We start from the raw sequence: 21,172 nt of genomic DNA, 5'->3' as shown, positions 1-21,172 counted from the left end.
AAAAAATTTAAATCTAAAATACGAAAAATCAGGTTGATCAAACCTCATGGGGCAAAGCCCCTAGATGCTAGGGGCGAAACCGCTAGTAATTATATAAAGTAATAATATTCAGGGAAGTTTTATAATGTTTTAATATAAAATGCTTCCTATAGTTGGTGGAAAACAACTAGGAGTAGAAAAGGTTGTGGATTAATTAAGCCATTTCCTCCCTGTTGATATTTACAAGTAGATATAATGTAATAGATAAAATCAAATATTTAAGATGTATTTTTTTCCTTTTTTCTAAATACATACAAAGTATGAAAACATTAACTATCAATCTTGGGGGGGGGGGATGTAATAACCATTCTCATTTACTTATCAAATATTCATTTTTTTTTAGAGATTTTTGGCTAAAAATGAATGTCTTTTCGTCTAAAAACCAAACTCCCCCCCCCCCTCTCCAAGAATCCCCGACTGTTAAGGGTTAATACATTATTTATGGCAGATTTCATTTAAAAACATGTAAACAACATCTAGATAAGATGATAAACACTGACAATGAATATTAACAAAATAATAAGCCCTGTTAAACTACGAAGTTATTTGTTGACATTTGATTCTATGTATAAGTTTATGTCGACTTCATGAATTTCAGACAGCAAAATCGGTCATATATGGCTGAGGAGATGTCATAGTAATTACGATTTCTTAATAACATTGTATCTATATATTTCAATATATCTTAACTCAAGAAAAGTATACAAAATTTTTGAGCCAACGAATATGAAAAAGTTATTTTAAAACTTTGAATACCAAATATAGTAATTTAAAATCCAATGCCCCCTCAATCCCAGGTTTGTGTAGAATTTCTATATTAATTTTAGCAAGTCCTAAATTTGAAAGACCGTTGAATTTAACCTAACTTTGATATTTGGGCAACTGTACTTTTAAAAAAATATAAAACTGTACAAAACAAACTATTGTTTCTTTCTTTTTACCGTAAAGTAAAGAGAAGAAGAATATTATGTCGATAACCTAGAAAAATATTCCCACAAAATATCATTCTCATAGACAGGGATTAATGTTTAGAGATTTTAATCAACTAATTTATGGATATGATTATAAAACCAGGGATCTAAAGGGGTAAGTCAATGGATAAAAAATTGATGCACATCCCCAATGATAATACACAAAATTTTCCCATCAGTAGATTAAAATAAGTTGTTAAAACGTTTGGACACTCAACTTCTTGAACCAACCAATCAAAATTTAATAAAAAAAGTCCCCAACGTTATTTAAACAACGAATAAGAAAACGCCATTATAAAACTTTGGGGACGGACTCCTCCCTCCCTGGTAAAAAGCACACTCTCTCATTCGTCAGCTATAGAACTTTGGTTACTTTATTGAATCTTGATTGGGTAGTTCAAACTTGCAATGTCCAAACTAATAACTTTGATCTACAAAAGGGGTAATTTTGTTTCTCCTACGTTATTTTAATCCCTTTAAATCCCTGAAAAATTTAATCATTTTTTAAACACTACATAGTGAAGACACAACAGTTTCTCTTATATGATATTACTGTATTACAATCTACTGTTACGTATGTAGTTAATCGTTATAGCTGGTCTACTATACATTTTTTTTTCAAATATGCCTGTCCGTGCTTTAAGCGGCAAATACAAATAAACAGAAAGATTTGTAATATAAAATACATTCGGACAGAGATTTAAATTATTAAAAATTAAGTACACATAATATTATATCAACATAAAAAATCTATTAAAATAGTGTTCTATTGTAGCTATAGGTTAATAACATTACTGGCCCTAATGTCGATCAAAATCTTTGTTAATTTAGCTATAACAATAGCATGTCGATATTTTGTAAGTCATTACCATCCAGGGATCCCTTCTGTAGATTACAATTAGTGGTTGAAACGTTTGGATACTCAACTTAGTAGACCAACCAATCAAAATGTAGTAAACGCTATCATAAAACTTTAAGGACCAGAGTAATAAACAGTTCAATAATGGCCCTATGTATTAAATTGGAACTGTATAATGTTAGATAAGGTGGATCACTATGCACGCCACTGGTTAATTTACACTATTTATTTATTATAATACTTATCCTAATCTTAGATATAACAAATCCCCCAAAACAACTGTAAAACAAAATCAACAATTTTTCCTCCATCCTTATTTCCCCCAAAGATGGGCATAGTCCGCCCAATTTTAAACCAATTGGCCCCAAAACTTTAAATTTTCGTGGAATAATCCCAGGGACATAGCGGGGAGTAATTTAAAAATGCTAGTTTTCAGGGTGTTAGTGGGTTAGGTCAAAAGGTAATTTTTAATGATTCAATATTATGTTATTTTAGACGCGTGACAAGTATGGGACATAGCTTGGCGTAAAAACAGGCGCATCTTATTACCGCTCACTGCATTTAGGACCTTAAGCCAAAGTTTGAGCAATCAAAGAGTTGGTTGTCTGTTGGATGTATCTTTACCTTATACCGCTTGTGATTTTACAGAAATGATGATTAATTACCTGCAAATAAAGTAAATAAATATTTTTTTTAACTTAAACTCAAAGAAGATATTAGAGTTTTTATCATCAAATCAATATTAATCATGAAATCTAAAATATTCTTAGGAAAAATGGAGTTAAGTTTAATGAAATTAAAAAATACAAACTAAATTTCTAAATCTTAAATAAATTATTTATTATCCATTTATCTATCCATTAATCTTTGAAGTCAATCTAGAACATGAAAAATAATCTAACTAAGTTATGGGAAGGATGAACTGTAGATAAAGACTTTTTATAACGTAGCTTTCATATAACTAGCTTTGGTAGTATATATGATATGAATTTTGTGAGAATATACAAAAATGAGTAATAGGTAATCATGGCGCATCGTAATATAGACAGCTTTCCGCGGATATTAAAATAAAAAATTATAAGATTAATTTATCATGCCTGTGTCATAATTTTATGTAGTATCGTTTAACAACGCTTTTCATAACAACACGTCCTTGTTTTTTTTCTGCAAGAAAATTGTAAAAAAAAAATAGAATTACAAGATCATGGAATTTTATCATATTTTCTTTAGGCAAAATCATTTCTGAACGTATTAGAGGACAACCCAAAAGCTATTCCCCTTTCTTTATTGTTGTGAAAATGATAATATCTTTTTTAGGTTAGGTTAAGTAAGGCTCAGGAAAACTCTTCATATATTTAAACATTTATGCTGCTATAATAATAACATACGACTGTAGTCAGTGTAATTTTGCTAATGTCGATGTCAGTTACATGTCAGCTAAGACCCCTTTTATATAAACCCCTAGGGGAGGGAAGGGGGATAGACTGGAGATAAATGTAACACTTACATCCTTGGGGGGAATCACTTCCGCATATGAATCACATTATTATATCATCAGGACCGCATATTATTATAAAAGCACAAACTGCCTCTTCCCAATTGCTTCACTCTTCTCCTTTCGACTTGTTTAATTGCTAATTTGTCTTTTAGAATATATATGTGAAGACTAAGGTAAATATACAAATATTAAAAGAAAAATCATTCAATATTATACTCTATAGATACACTAAAATAAGGTCCTTAAATGGCTTTACCTTTTTTTATATCTTTTTTACCAAGTACTAATACTGTAATCAACAGACTAAAATAATAAAAAATCACACAATAATACGTACACTTACAATAAATGTTCTTTCTGTGGCATGTGTATTTTTAAGTCATTTAAATTTAAGCATTAATTCTCTTATATTTTACTATACTTCATTATAATTTTGTTTATTTGGTCGTTTTTTTACTTGGTTTCTTTTTTTGTAAAGGTTACATAAAGCGGAAAAAGCTACCTGCTCATTTATCTATAGTATGTCATCTTTGATAAGAACGCACCTATCCTATAATGCATTGCTAGTGCATTAAAAACAAGGATGTCACGACTAAAGGTTGCAAAATTTTAGTCCAAATCTTCAAACTTTTTGAAAGAATGTAAATTTATCTATTTTAGGTTAGGTTAAGTGAAGTAAAGGGTAGGAGTATCCTAGTATCCTAAGTAAAATTTGAAAAGGTTTTCGATGTATGTATGTAGATATATAAGTGTGGGTTAGACAGCTAACTCTTTAAATATTCGAACTTTTATTGAAGTTACAAATATCATAGGTATGAGCTGAGCCTAACAATTGAACAAAGCAACCCTGCCTGCCCTACAATACAAATGTAGCGTGTTTAACTTTTAACTTAGGTTAGGCCAAGATTCCAACCCGTGGCGTTGGAGGTTTTGTTCTTTAATTTCCAACTTTTGATAGGCTATTTCTAAGTGCATTTGAAGAAGTTATTGTTTTTATGTTTTTATATCGTCTGATTGTTTTGGGTTCCTGTAGATTTTTTCCATTAAAATCTATAACTATTGGGATAAACAATCAAGAAGAAAAAAAGAAGGCAGGTTTAACATTTGTGTTTTTATTGTATCTATATATGACATGTTGTGTGGCTTTAGGTCTCCAAAACAGCTCTACTGAGAGATAACTACTTTATATAAAATAAACATCTATTTTTTTAGTTAAGCAACCCCTAACAACCCTGATTTTTCAAAGGACTTGAACCTGTAATTGAATTTTAATACAATTTGGCTGCACATCTGATTCATGGTGTTCCAACATTTCCGCATATTGTCATAATTGCAAATCTTACATTTTTATATAAGAATACATCTATAAATATAGATGTATAACCAGATAGATATCTGGATCCCCTTATTGGGGAGCTTTTTCGTCTGCTAACAAATTGCTTTCTGCTCTTTTGTAGCGACTTGGGTGTGGTAATATTCCCAACGCTAATGGTTGATTTCAAAGACACAATTAAAGTCGGACAGGGTTTACTCTTATATAGAAAGACATAATAAAAAAAATAGTAGTAAGGTGTTTTTTATGAAAGTTAAAAAAGGAAAAGAGTTTATGATATGATAAAAATTTGTTGGATGTGATGACACACCCTGATCTATGTAGAGAATTCTAAGGAGATTTAAATAAGGGACAGGTGTTGCTGGAAACAATTAGGAGAATAGAACAGAGAAGACAAAAATTTAAGCGGTTTTCCCAAAGGTTCCTTGTGTAGCTTATAACCCCCACCCCCTTCCTTCCGTATTTAAATTAAATATAAAAAATATGAAGTGGTGGTAGTTTTGGGTGTATTTCCTGTTAGGTTATATTGGGTACAGGGTATACCCACCCGGTAGAGAAGCCGAATATGGGTTTCGATGTTCGCTAGATACTTTGAGGGAAATCCCCAAGGTTGCATGACAACATACAATTGCTACCTGAATTTTAAATATAGCTTTTTGAAAGTACTTGAAATCAATTTCTTTTGGTCAAATTTTATGTGATGTATCATACAGAAACAGAAAAGTCACCGTTTCAGAGCTCCTAAGAAACACACAAAGGATTTTTGCTAGAAATTTAAGATCTTACTAAATCTAATTGGAAATAAATTTACATTCGAAATACTCAATTATTGGAGGATTTTTTTCTGAAGTGCGATTAATCTTTGCAGGAAGAAGGTACCATTTCTAAAAATATATTAAATAAACCTTTCTAGGACTATAAGAAGATTCACTGCATTGAGCGAGATCTTTCTGTGCACATAAACATAAAAACAGTTACCTCTTTATGAGATATAATTATATCTTTTTTAAATAATCTAATTTAGATAACTTATTTTGGTTCGGGATGATTAATTAAAAATAAATAACCTATACAAAAAAATTTCTGTGTCATCATCACAAAAATATATCATATGGAGGATACTCTAAAATTGCAGGTGGACCACCAAATGAATACCCCCAACCCCCCATATTTCAATATAATTTCAATCCAAAAAAGAAGCTTTAACTGAACCTCTTTCAAATTTATGATCAGTTAATGACTACATATATTCAAATACATTTGAAGATATAATGATTAATTTTGGTCATACTTGCTATATATTGAGCAAAAACCAGCTTTATTATAGTCCACTTTAAACATTGAAAATATATGCCAATATAATGTTTCACATTTTACAGAGACTTTCCCAAAACCAGCAAGGTTTTAGGACTCTCCCGTTATTTACTTAACCTATCATATCCTAAAAAGCGCATCAGAGGAAGGGGGGAATTTAATAGTAATTGGCAATTTAAGAGATTTTCGTACATGATTGTATATTGCCGTTACAAAAAAAATAACAAAATATCCTTTCTTATTGATATCCCCTTTATAAAGCCAAACCCTAAAAAAAATTTAACTAGAACAATTGGCACCATTAATAGTGCAGCAATAACAAAAGTAATTAAATTGAGTTTTGATAATCTTTTAATCGGGGAGGGAGGGACATTGAACTATAAAATTAAATTGTACTAGTTCCCATAGTTATGTGAACAGTATATATTTATTGGCGTACCAACTGGCATGGTGACCAAACTATTCCATTAATAATTTTGATATGCATCAGGGGTAAATTTGTTTATTGTAATTAAGTATGTAAATCAATTTATAAATATCTGCCATTCCCTTAAGATCCCAAAGTTCAGTAATTGATTTTTTACTTAAAATGTTGATATAACTTGACACTTTTAAAATAAGGACTTTTTGTAATCACGATTTGTAGAGTTGCTGCACTTATTATAGAGGTGCAATGGTAACAATACTTTAATTAACAGTATTGGGTCAAAGATTAATGTACAATTTTAAAGACATTTTATTCCCTAAATATCACAGCATTAAAACAGAATTGTGAGACTATGATTTTATTGTGATTTGTTTAAAGCATCAATTATAAAATCCTTACCTCAGGTTAATCCGTAATCAACTTTTGCCATTGTTAATTTTTAAATCTTAAATCCAACTTCCCTCCCTAAAATACTAAAAAGACGAAAAATAATCACCCCTTTTGTAGGGTGATAAAATCATTGGTTGAGAAGATTGAACACTTGTCCTTAAGTTGACCTACTGTCGCACCAGTTTTATCATCATATGGCTAACTATACGTAGATTGGGTTGTACAAACCAAAAGCATCCAAAATTTCCGCACTATATCTTCAACATACAAAAAGAATATGTTTGTTTATGAGAATGGTATAGCAATGTATCGTCCATTGTCTTATTTTGAAACCTTTTAGTATATTATCCCTAACTGTAAGCATCTGTAACCTTTTAAAGCATTACTAAATTCATTTATATAACAAATACTAAGGGAGTCAGGGATTGAAGAAATAATACAAAATTCGGCTTGGTGCTGGTTAATATTGGAAGGAAGAAAAATTTGTCGATTAATCTGTCTGTCATGACACTTTCTTCACTCGAAAAAAATTTCTAGTATGGCTTCGAAACCGATAAATATCCGGTGGATTAAAAACGGTTCTCAGCCATACTGAAAAATTATGTATAGCATTGTATATCTTAAAATCAATGCTAAATTTGTTAGCCCGAGCCTTCGGCCGCTTGGGGCTAATAGTTTTTCATTTCAATGTCCGCGGATAGCTGTCTATAATACGATGCGATTAATAAATATTCTTTCTGTTATCATTTTCGATAGTATTAATGATAACTACCGAGAAATTATAAATATTTTTCTATTTTAGAGAATTTTTAAAGCTACGAATTTATAAAAACTTGCTTTTTAAAAATATATTTATCTATCTCTAACTCTTTTTTTTTCATAACCAGTAGCAATGCAAATGACTAATATTTCATTTTTAATATCGAGATATCCATAATTTGATGCTTCTAATAGATATTTCTTGTAATACGAGAACATACTTGTGTAAGAGGCACGGCTATAATTGTCAAATATTTCATAAAAAGTTATAAAAATTTTAAAATCCGTCAAAAAAGTACAATAAGTAATAGTAAGTTATAAAGTTTTGATTGGTTCTATATCACAATTAAATTGTCCGTCTAGCATTTTACAAAAGTGGTTATCTTAAATTTAGGCATGTCTAACTATTTCAAACTTTCCATGATAATTCCTGTAATAGTTAGGTATAAGAAAGCAACTCAAAAATTATTATCAGATAGGCCCATTTAAAATATTTAAATATTTTAAAAAAATCTTTTATCTAATCTTTGGAATAATGATTTCTAGGACGATAATGTATTATGTTAATAGCAAAGTATCTTTATAATAATTTCTATAAATATAAGTATGTCCATATCATTCATCTTATATTCCAATATTTTTGTAACATATTTACAAGGTATAAGTCAATGTGCGTTTGTCTTTCTGATTTGTTAAGCCTCCATTTTATAAATGTTGTCCTTACTGCTACAGACGCATTGACATTGTTCATGGGAATCCTCATAAAAAATCAGCTTTAATTTTGGTTAATATTTTGTTTTCTGTAGAACCTGTCCCCTGACTATAATCGTGACCATCTATGAATTCCAAATTTTGAACAGTGAATTAAAGCATACAATTCTCAACAATACTTTAACACTTACAAAATAGTCAGGAAATTCCTTCATAACGGCAGAGAACTCCCATTATTCCAGTTCAACCTAACCCCCCTTTATTTTGGTTATATTTCTAACCCCAGTGGGGTTTAATCCCACAGGGCCATACCTGTGGTACTGGTAACACATTGCTCTTATGATCTTTACTTAACCTAACCAAACAGATCAAAAACTATAGAGTGTACAGCCAATCAACAGGGGTATAAACCCTTGTCAAGGTAAAACAGTGGCAGTGTTCCTAGGGTCATTATAGGGTAAACTATTATAATTGAAATTTAGAGAAAGATGAGGGTTGGGGTGAAATGGGGTTTAAATAGCGATATAAGTTTTCTTCATCTAATACCTAGTCAATACAAATTCCAATGTAATGTTTAAAGTCAAGATATTTCTTTTCGCTATAGAAAATTACTATTATGTTTTTTAATAATGTGGGAGGAATATTATAACCACGTTATCTTATTCGTTGGCAAAACAAATTATAGTTACTTTTATTGAATTAAGGTTGATCAAACTTTTTAAACAATATTTGTAATATCTAAATGGGTAATTTGGTCTATCATCATTGGGGATGTAAATAAATAGTTCGTTCATTGTCTTATTCTTAAGATCCCTGATATAACTTCAAAATGATAAAGCAATTATTTAAATAAATAGAAAACCATTGGAAATTTAAAAAAAAGCTCATTGTCCCTTTTTTGGTAGTTTGATAATATAATGTTTTCATTGACTCTAGTAAATCCTCTTTTAATATTTTGTCTGCTCCGTTCTACTATTTGTTTTTTTAAATTATTCAAATTTACGATGTGTAGGTTTTGGACGTACTTAGACAACAAACTTTTTATGAGTTTTGAATATGAACTTAGGTTAAGAACGTGACAGATAATATATAAACATACACAGCTGGATAGATAGATAGATAGATAGATATAGATAGAAAGATAGATAGATAGATTGATAGATAGATAAATTGATAATAAGTTTGATCTGAAAAGGTTTTCTAATGTACCAAATCGTCTACATATTCTTCTTTTTTTCACATACCTAATGAAAAAAAGGAATTAGTTTAACAAATATTAGAAAGATATAATTATTTGTATCTACAAAGTTAATAATAGTTTCTTATAGCCCACAGGATAAAGATAATGATTTATTTTTAATGCGAAGCATTTCTTTAATTACGTCCCCTTTTCTTTACATTCCAAGTTTGGTGCATTACTACCCTTAGGGGCGAAAGAATGATCTGATCATTATTAAACTTGAAATTATTATTTGTATAATAATTTAATACAGTTTATGAAGCATACTAAAAACGTCTGTATGTCTAACTGAACTCTTTTGTAAAATCATGAATATACTGTAAAGTAAAACTTTTTTCTTTTATGTCGCACAAATATTACTAAGTCATCTCTGGGCTCCGCTTGTATTCATGTTGTCATCCTTGTTCAACTAATGATAAATTTGAGACTATAATTAATTAATGTAGAAAATCTAATTTTCGGAACAAAATTTGAGGATTATTATGTTTTTTAAAGGAATTTTAATATCTAAACAAGGATAATTTAAAGCGAAGGCCATATGCACGTACTTTAATATTATCAAAAATGACCATCTAGCTGATGCAAAAGAGATTAGTAGTTACTGGGACGATCTGGTTGTGCTTTAAAGTCTGATTTGTGTTGGATTTTAGCTATTTTATTGTATATTTAAGGGGTGTTCTTGACGCAATAGCCAATTTCTAGACACCCTTCAGCATGTTTTCCTATTCATTTTTTTTTTCAAGCACAGTTTGAAAGTAATAGAACGATGCTGATACTTTTTAATAAGAGAAAAAATATACAAACATTTCGCTTCAAAATAATTTAAACAGCATCTTATTAGAGAATGAAAAAAAACAATAGGTATTTAAAAACACTTTGAAGAAAACATAAAAATGCTGAAAATCATAAAAATGATTTAAAATATTGCATTTATTATGTTTGTTGAAATAATATTTCTCCTATTTATCTAAAAACTACTTATAAGAGAGTTAAAAGATGGCAATACAGTATGATCAAGTAAAAGTAAAATTTTAATTATAGGTATTGGTTACAGTGGCTTTTGTGTTGTCTAACTTTGTATATTAGCTTTCAGAGCTGTAGTGTGAATATTCATAAAAAAACACACAAATTAGGATTAAGATATCTTATTTGGGAGAAAAGAAGAAAAAGTTTATTCTAGAAGGAAAGGGATATCAAATTTTGAGTTTTGAAATTGAAAATAAAATGTGATTCTTTAGAATACAAAATATTGCATGGAAATCAAATTTGTTTTTGCTAAAACCGAATATTGACTGTTTTGATGAAACACAGAAAAATTAATGATTGCTCACGCTTTTGAAAAAGAAAAACATTGATTTATGCTTCAGGATTTTAGGATTTACAATATCTTGCAAAAAAATTTTGCAATTTTTATTACACGTGTTGAAATGTTTATGTATTTGTTGATAATAACTGCCATAGCCAAGATTTAAGTTAAGGAATATTTACTTATTACATCTTATTTTAAAACAGCTTTCCTCGAAAATAAAAATTTACAATTATAAGATTTATACCAGTTTTGTTAACCCGAGATGCCGAAGTTTTCATTATGGTTTAGAATAGGTTCTAATCCATCGGATATCAATCGGTTTCAAAGCCACACTAAAATGTTGTCTTTTCACATAAATTATTTTAGATATTTTTGTTTGTTTGTTAAGATCTCACTACCAGAATGTCCGTACATTCATTTTAAACATGTTGATCTTTTTACTTTTTTAACAACAAATTTTTATGTGATATAGTCATGCGATTGATCTGATTTTTGGTAATTTGATTCCTGGGACAACAAAGTATAATGTTATATACATTTATATTCTAAATATTCAGTTCTGACACTATACAAGTGTTAATGTCCGTTTGTCCTACCGTTTCAGTGCTTCGCTTTTATGGATGTTGTCATCCTTGTTGAATTATATTGAAAGTAACACGCAAAGTATAATATTATGATCCAAAATTGATCCATTCATAGATCACGCAAACTTGAATACAAGAATGAAAAGTTCTAGTATGACTTCGAAACCTTACTACAGACAATTTTCCACGAATAAGAAAATAAATCATAAAATGAATACCGTATTTTTGTCCGGGCCTTCGGTACCCCCAGGGGAGGGGGGAGGGTGAGCAACAAAACTGGTTTTAATCCTTTAAATTTTACTTTAATATTCGAGAAAAGCTGTCTCTAATCCGATGCGATAATTACCTATTACAAAATTTTTTGTTCGGTTGGAATTGAAACAAATATATTACATCAAACATTGTTAATGAAGCATCATGCATAGGGTGACTTTTTTATAAGGAAGGCCTAAAAAAATCTTTATAAACTAATATGAACATTCTTTCAGAGAAATTGTAAAATGATTCTCTGTTAAAAGCAGTCTTACCAAGAAACTCACTTATTATACACCCCCCCCCCCCCTCCCCCTCCTAACCTTTTATATTTTTATTCTTATAACATTTAACGTAACATATATTATCGTTAGACTTTAAAAGTCCCTGTTGTTTTAGGACCCCGTCGGGTTATTGTTAGGCCATAAGATTAAAAAAATAACTGAAAATAATGAGTGGAGAGAGTGGGGGTCCTTTGGCAAAATTAGGGATATTGCCGACCAACATAAAAGCTCATTAAGTTCATCATAATGGAAAGGAAATAGTGGTCTGGAAAACAAAGTCAATAATTTGATTTTTTTGTAAAATATTTTTTACTTGGTAAAATCTTTAAAAGACATCAATAGCCTTTTATTTAACATTCCATTACATTTATCCTTTTTAGCGTTATGTGATGTAACACAATTTTGAAAACTTTTTTGTTGGGTTTTATACGAGAGGCCTTAGAACCCTATAAAACCAATTAACTTAAAAAAAATACAGTGTTGTATGATTTACTAGGAGATGTCGACGAACTGCAGAAATTAATTTTCATTAGATTTATGTATAAAAAATAATATAGTTTATTGCATTAAAATAGTTTACGATAAATTTCTATTGGTTTATAATTACAAAATGTATAAAATAGACCAAAAAGAGGAGACTCGAATATATACATTTTGGAAATTTATCGTCAGTCGTTGCTTAGATTCTGTGCTGTGTGGTGGCGTAGATTGTGTCAAAATTGGCATAGTACATATAAGAGAAAATGTACAGTCACAGTGAGGTAAATTATATTTTTGATTAATTAAAATGTAAATGTTATTGATATGCAATAAAATGTATCCAATATGAATTAATATAAATGTCTTGGAAAATGTTTTATTAAAGAAAAGTTTAAGCTGCTTTATTAATAAAGTTTATGGTAATCATATATAATGTTTTATCATGTTTTAAGCCAGTGTGGCTCAGTTACTTTGTTGATAAAGTCCATAGTAATTATATATAATGTTTAATCATGCTTTAGGCCGGTGATGTCCACAGTGCATAGCTTGACTCCCTTGGATTAGTGATCGGGTAAGTCTTTAATTATTAGAATATACTATAAAATGTCCTTTAGCTTAAATTTAATAAACACCATAGAAAGATGAACTATTTAGACATTTATATATTTTAGATGTGTTCCATTGTGTACAATGTTATTAGCCTGGTCAGAATTATCTAATTTGAAAGTCTTGGCCGTAATAGACTTATTAGCATAGATTACCATTATAATTGCACTGAAATATAATTGTTATATATTTTAGGTGCAGCGCCTTGAATCTAGAGAAACTCCTAGATGCCAGCAGTAGAGGTTGACAAGCCAGGATGGCTGTTTCCGAGATTTGTGCTGCTGCTGACAATTGATTGCTGACCTACTCTAATCCCAGGCTTTATAAATACAAATAGTAAGAAAATACTAACAGTATAGTATAAATATACATAGTTTACATATTAGTAGTTTAGCTAGCTACTTGTTGTTATATTAGCTGGTAGATTAGCACCTTTAGATATGTTACTTAGTAGGTACTAATAGCAGCTTGTACTTTACATATAACAGTACATAATACTTAATATATACCTAGTACACCCTAGTTCTAAAATAGCTACCAAAAGGAGAAGCCCCCCTAGATGTTGTGGACGAAGCCTATCCCTGCAATTTAAGGTAGTTATATATTTATTACTTTAATGCATTAAGTGTTTAGTTGTCTTAGCCCTAAACTTTATACTTATTTAGGCTAAATTAAAAGTAAAAGCAACTAGATGATAGCAAAGTCTGTCCTGCTTTGATTTAGTAAGAAGTTCACTAGATTTGTTTGCTCTGTTCTACTTATTGAGCTAATTTAAGCCTTTAGTTTTTATAGGTTTATATCCATAATTATTTATGAAATAATAATAATTCTATTTATTCTAGTTTCAACAAAGAGTCCCCAGTGCCCAACTGTTCTGGTGTTGAAGCTATTGAAGAGATTGCTCCGCCTCTAGTATGCAGTATTGATCCTATCAGTCAAGAGTCTACTGATCATCATAGTAAGCTGGTAAAAAATAAGGCCAGATAGTATATTATATCAATTTATCCATCATATCATTTGTTTAATGTTCCTAACTGTAAATATATGTTAAATTAATCTATAAATTATTGCATTATTTAGTTTGGTTGAAGCTACTCTGATTATTCTATAAAAATTCGTCCAATTAAACCTAGAATTACTGAATTCATCCAACATACAGGGTGTTCTCTCTCTCCATGTCCCAGCAAAAAGTGCCATAAACTAACCAAGGATTAACTCGAAGCTTCTCCTGTAATCAGTTTTCATTTTACATATTTAGACTAATCAACAATAATCATATCTTTTATCATAGAATTTTTTTTTAAAATATTTTTTAAAATAATTATTCTGTTTCCTAGAGTTTCTTTTAACTCATATATATATGAAGGTTAGTCGAACAGAGGTCATTAATATAGACAAATGGATAGAACTTTTCGTAGAAAATATGAAATATTTAAAAGATATGATCTAACATTTTTTTTTGAAAAAATCTCAATTAGAAAATATTATTTAAAGAAATAATTTTCCTAAATATGTAAAAGATGGCTCTACCTGTTGATGAACCACGCATCCCCTGATTTTTCTACTAAACTGTTCATTTACAGTTCCGTCTACCCATGGACAGAGGTCAATTATGATTATGTTGATGTTTTAATCTTCCTTATTGAGGGCCTCGCAACAAAATTGATTTTTGAAATGAGGGGGTGAATCGCTATTTTTCCCAGAAAAATGGGGAGAGAAAGGAGAATGTGGTTTTCTTAATAATCCTATAATAAGTAGCGAAGCTACTCTATGGCGTAGATTGTCCGTATGTCTGTAAATAATGTACATAAAAAGTGAATTAAATTTTCTATGTGATATATTGCCATAATTTACATTTTTTTATTTATGTTTTTAGAATTATTATTATCTTTTTTAAATGACTGTTAGCTTTACATATAGTTGTCCTTGTTTTCTAACCTTAATTTTAAGAATTAACCCAAGGAAACTAAATATGTATAAAGAAAAATAATTACTTTTAAGTACAAAATTTCAATTTCTTCTCTTATGAGAGTTAATAAATAAGGCTTATATGAACTAATTCTATAAAGAAGGAGAACTTAATCGGTTCAGTGGTAATCGGGATAACAACAAAAAGCCATTAAAAGGATAAGTACAATATAAAAGGGCAAGTTTATTTTTGGGTCTGAATTCCGAATACAAAAATCATATGCTAAAAGATTTAGATAAATTTAAAAATTGCAATAAAAATGGCACATCTGTAGATATATACAATTGATTGACTATAGATTTTCTGAAATAGATTTTCTGAATGGACATAAATGTAGAAAAAACGAATAGACTGCGTGGGGACAAGGGAATATTCAAAATCCTAAAAAAGTCGGGCTATTTGATTAGAGCATTTAATAACAAACAAAATTTTAAGACAATAGCAGTAACTTTGGAATAAGTGGATTAAAATTGTCAAAATTAACTATTCCTCAGGGCCCCTCTTAAGTTTTGGAATTTTTGATTTTTGGCATTGGTTATTGACTGTACCATTTTCTTAGTATCTTAGGGATGTAATTCTTAAAACTTGCACCTTAAAATATTTTTTTTAGTTATCTGGGAGGTTAAATATGGTTGCATCATTGCAGTTATACCACTCCTAAATTTATACCAAAGTAGTGATCATTCTCTTTATCCCTGCCATGTTAAAATATCAGTTGACCTAACAGGTGCAACAATAAAGAATACATTGTGTTTATACATTTACACAAAAAAATGAAATAGGAAAATGATTATAATTAGAAGATTTTGAAAAAGAGGCTAAATTGTATCACGATAGATACTCAATTATCCTGTTTTAAAAAATTCTTCTAATACTTGAGACAACAATCTTTTGGTCCCCAATAAATTTTAGAAACTAAAATACTAAAAGCTGGAAGCAATATTATTATTTGCAATATTTCATATCTTATTTAAATACACTAGCGGCTACGCCCCCTAGAAGCCTCTAGGGACACTTAAGGTAAGAGGGGGAAAATTCAACTCCATCCCATTTTAAATTTGTTTTTCAAAATTGTAAAAAAAATATTTTTTGGGATGGAGGGGGGGTCAAGACACCCTTCCCAAAAATAGTTTAAAACCTTCCCAGGACCTATAAGAAGCTTTACTGAAAAGGAGAACAATATCAGTTTAGCGGTTAGCGAGATCCTTCAGGACAGACAAGGAGCCCTAACTACTTTATATAATAGGATGGATATATAGTATGTATGTACTTGATTTGTGCAAAACCAGTCTACTCTAAACTTTGATACCCGTTTTTTTCTTTGTTGTTATGTATTCACAACAAATGTCAAAACTATTTCAGAGGCGTAGCAATTCTTTATTTGATACGAGAAAGTCTATTTAAAACATGCCTTTTAAAACTTGTTACCACAAATTTTGTATGATAAATTTGTCCTATTTATCTGATTTTTTTGTAATAATGATTCCTAGGCCAACAAAGTACATTATAGTAAGCGATCGCATCTTCATAATCAAATTTTGAAAATAGAAGTATGTTCTATTACTGCATCCTGTATTTAAGCAATGTGGCAATTTTGCAACAATTTCATATAATATTTGTTGAGATTTACAAATTAAAGTTCTACTTATTATGTTTTGACACTCTGCAAGTGTCATTGTTCGTTTGTCCTTCATTATGATTTTAGAGCTTTGCTTTCATGGATGTTGTCATCTTGTTATGAATGAATTTTAACAAAGATTTCTATAATATGAGTAAGTCGTTCCTTCTGACTACCAGTCAATAACGGATAGCTTTTATAGTCTCTGCGTCACCTTACAGCATGCTGTTCTTTTTAACTTTTTGTATTACATGATAATCCAAGTTTTTAGTAGCGAAGCTACTCTATAATTCACTTTGTCTGTCCATCCGTCCGTCCGTCAGTAACGCTATGGGGGAAACGTGATTTTCTCGGCTCCTATCCTTCGCTTTAATGGATGTTGTCATCCTTGTTTTATCATTATTTGGAATGTACGTCAATCTATCGTCCATATTTGCATAGGATAACATTTTTTTACTAAAAAGTTTTAATACATATCGTTGATTACTGTAATTTAAAATCTTATTTTTAAAGTAGCTTCGCTCCTAAAAACATAATCTGTATGGGTTGTATTGTCCCGCCTTTTATTAATGTAACTCCTCCTTTTTTGTCAGGGATCTAAAGGGATAAGACAATGAACGACAAATTTTTATAAAACTGCAAAACTTCTGTAGATTACAATTAGTGGTTAAAACATTCGGACATTTAATTCAATGCACCAACCAATCAAATTCAAAAGAATTCTCTAAAACTGAATAAAACATAATTATATTGGAGACTAATTTAAAAACAGCACACTATCCAATCCCGTCGTTTTTTTAATGTTCTAAGCGAAGCATATTTAGCTTTAAAAAATGGTATATCCATAATAAGTACCCTTTAATTAATTAATTTTTGTCCGAACTTCTATACCTATATTATTGACATTTAATGTCCTATAACACTACATGTGTTTATATGTGTATATCCATTTGATTTATTGAGCTATGCATCTATGAATGTTGTTATCCTTGTTTAATTAGAAACTCTCATCATAATGTTACTGTACTATAAATTATCTCAAGTTTATATTCTAACAAGGATGACAACATCCGTAAAAGCGAAGCTCTGAAACAATAGGACAAACGAACATTAACAAGTGTAGAGTATCAAAACTAAATAAATAGAATATAAATGTATAAGTCTAAATAAAATGCCTAAATACAGGACAATGTGTAAGGACATGTTTACAATTCTTAGGACGTGATTATAAAGATAAATTGCTTAAATCATGGTATCTTGTTGTAATAGGTAAAAATAAGATGATCAGGATAATTATATCATATAGTAAAATTTGCTGTCAATTTTTTTTTAAAAATTAACATGTTAAAACATTCTGGTAACGATTACAGAGATGCTACGTTTCCTAAATCATTCAATAGAAAAAATATAGAAATAATCATACAAAGTTTGATATCTTTAAAAAAAATTAAACATGTTTAAATTAACGAAAAAAGCTATCCGTTACGGACGTGTAGACAGACGGACGGACCGACCCTAATTATACATTATAGAAAAGCTTAGCTTTTAAAAATTTTGTCAATGAGATAAATTAACAAGGATATTCATGAACGTAATAATAATTTGTGTGATGAGATGTTAAATCACATAAATAATACACAATTTTCAAGATAATCTATATACTAAATATGTACCAAGAGGCATGAATTTTTGTTTTGGTTGTAAAAGTTTAAAACAATTTTATCCTATTTTACTTTTAAATGTTATGTTGTTTGAAGATCATCTTTATAAAGTAGCTTAACATAATTTCTTGTATTGGTATTTTCCTCCTTATTAATATTACTCTTCCCCCTCGTAAAGTTAAGGATCTGAAAATAAATTTTATTTTAATTTGTCGTAAAAATGTGGAAAACACGCGATATCAGTGGCATATGATAGGAGTGTGTAGAAGGGTGTCAACACCCCCCTTAAAACTAAAATTGGGATCGCTTGTCTTCCACTTTTTTCAACCGCTAACGGTTGCACCAACTCCTGGTGTACACTGTGCATGCCACTGCTTTTTTTTAGATATTATGATAGAAAGTCAATCCGTAGATTTAGAAAATCTTAGCTAAAACTTGAATTGAAGTATAATTCGATTTAATTTTCATGAAATAAAATTTTTTTTAAAAGGTATAAGAAGAAAATTATCTTTAGCTTGTTTATGCTGTGAAATTATGGTAATATTTATGTTTGTTTAAAATTCAACTGCTTATCCTTATTACATTAACTCCCCAACTCTAATTTTCACACAGGAAGTTGTTTAATTGTCCAAAATTTTTCTGTCAAGGATAACTAACAAACAAGTTTAAAAAGTTAATTAACAATAAATGTTAACACAAAATAACACACAGGGTCCTGCAAGGTAAATGCCCTATTGAAAGTACTAGAAACATGTTTTTTTTTATTAGAAATTAATATTATTGTAATAAGGGAGAGTAACACAAAATGATGGTCCATATGAGTGAAAATATCCAAAATTGTTTATCTTTTTAAAATCTTTTTTAAACCTAATTAAATAACACTCTACTAAAAAAACTGATTCCAAAAAAAGCACTCTAATTAAAAGTGCTGAGTTTGCATGAAAAGTATGACTTTAATTTTTAACCTGATGGTACAAATTATTGAAAACTGCAGTCTGCACCTGTTTCTTGTAATTTCATCCTTACTCAGGGATACAGGGATGAGTAAATTAAAAATAAATTGTTTTCACTAAAATAATTTAAGTCTTTACAAACTAAGATTTCTTATAAAGTAAAGGTTGATTATGTTATTATTTATTGGCCTATAATTGTTTACAGTACTCCAAGATACAATCACGTTTTTTTTTTAAATAAAAAATAAATATTTGAAAAAATTTAATTTAAAAAAATCTTAAATTATTTTTAAAATATTTCTATTTATCTTTAAAAATACGTTTACTTTTTAAATGAGAAAAAAGTTGTATTTAATACAATAAAATTCCTATAAAATTATGATCTGTTTGCATTGCATATAATTAGAACTGTTATGAATAGATTATGAATAGACCTTTTCAGAAATACTACTATTCAGAAAATCTACACGTATGCAAAATCTACGCATGACCATACAATTGGATATCTACAACTATCAATCTTATTATATAAAGTATTAAACGTTTTTTGGTCTGTCCTGAAGGATCTCGCTAACCGCTGAACCAAAATTATTCTTCTTTACAGTGAAGCTTCTTATAGTTCCTGGGAAGGTTTTAAACTATTTTTGGGAAGGGTGTATTCACCCCTCCCCCCCCCCAAAAAAAATAATCTTTTTAAAAATCTTTTGAAACTTTTGAAAAGGGATGAGGTCGACTTTTCTCCCTTCTACCTTAAGTGCCCTTAGAGGCTTCTAGGTGCGTAGCCTATAGTTATCTTTAATGTACATGATGTAAACTGCCATTCAAATAAGATTTATGTGATTTTGACAAACCCATATTTGTCATTTTAATCATATAATGTTTATTAAACGAATTTTCTATAAAAATATAATTCTAAATTTTAAAACCTATTAAAAATCTATCCTATATTAGAGTCATTAAAAGTAAAAAAATTTAAAGTGAAAAGACCCTCTTTATTAATAACTCTATTGTAAGATCTAATTTGCAGCATTACTTAACAAATGCATTTTCAGCCAAAATCCAAAACTTTTTTTTATGAGTTTTTGCCCATTAAGCTTTTAAGTGACGCAACTGCTCTTAATATCAAATATCAAAAATAGCTTAAAACCTAATAATATCAAATTTTTATCAACAGTTATAGATGTCTTAATAGCCATTTAAGTTTAAACATCTAATTTTATTTCCATTTTTTCGTCATTTATTTTTTATGATAAAAACAATGATAAGTTAGGTCTTCAATCTCTAGGGAAACTTTAAATTGGTCCTGGAAAGGATTTTAGCTATTTTTACGGAGAGATTAGCCTAAGAGAAAGAAAAATGACCACATTACCCCCAACAAAAAATTATTCTTAAAAACAAAAATGAATAAACAACAATAATCTAAATAAATGTTTGAAATACTTTTAAACTTTTTTTTCTGTGATAATTAACTGGTGCATGCACAATACATTTGCTCCAAGTCAGCGCATAACAAATGCCTCGATCCTTATCAATATGAAAAAATGTGTGTAAATGAAAGCGCAGTGAATGCCGCGCTAAAAAATGTGTATGCACATTGGCGCATTTTTTTCTGCACACCTTTGTGCGCTTGTTGTTGAGCGAATTAATTTCAATCATCACTTTTATTTAACACTGGACAGGGTTTGGTGGGTGATTTGAATGTTCATTTTATGCTTGAAATTTTCATAATTAAATAATAATTGGGTTTAAACATATCAAAAAATCTAAAAAGAGAAGACATTTATTGAATTCAAAATGTCCTTTATGTTTGCGATAACTTTTATTTAATGAAATCTTCCAATTTTTAACATGTACAAAACGGCCTGCTTAATTGCTTCAAGATCCATGTCAGATCTATATAGGAAATAAATGTCTA

General features: G+C 29.5%; 1 protein-coding gene and 1 long non-coding RNA gene across 3 annotated transcripts in view; one reads left to right on the top strand and one right to left on the bottom strand.

Moving 5' to 3' along the window:
• The window catches only part of LOC145326312 (uncharacterized), a 248,606-nt gene that overhangs the window by 163,983 nt on the left and 63,451 nt on the right, over positions 1-21,172 (bottom strand). The window lies entirely within an intron of this gene.
• Positions 12,568-14,203, top strand: LOC145326314 (uncharacterized). The gene is made up of 4 exons (XR_013881837.1): positions 12,568-12,731; positions 12,972-13,021; positions 13,252-13,649; positions 13,899-14,203. It is a non-coding gene; the product is annotated as an uncharacterized LOC145326314 (long non-coding RNA).

This window comes from Acartia tonsa, chromosome 8 (assembly GCF_053477335.1).
Source record: "Acartia tonsa isolate MP-2025a chromosome 8, ASM5347733v1, whole genome shotgun sequence".
NCBI lineage: Eukaryota > Metazoa > Arthropoda > Copepoda > Calanoida > Acartiidae > Acartia > Acartia tonsa.
Note: the sequence above shows the minus strand (reverse complement) of the source record. Positions and strands in the feature narration are given on the sequence as shown.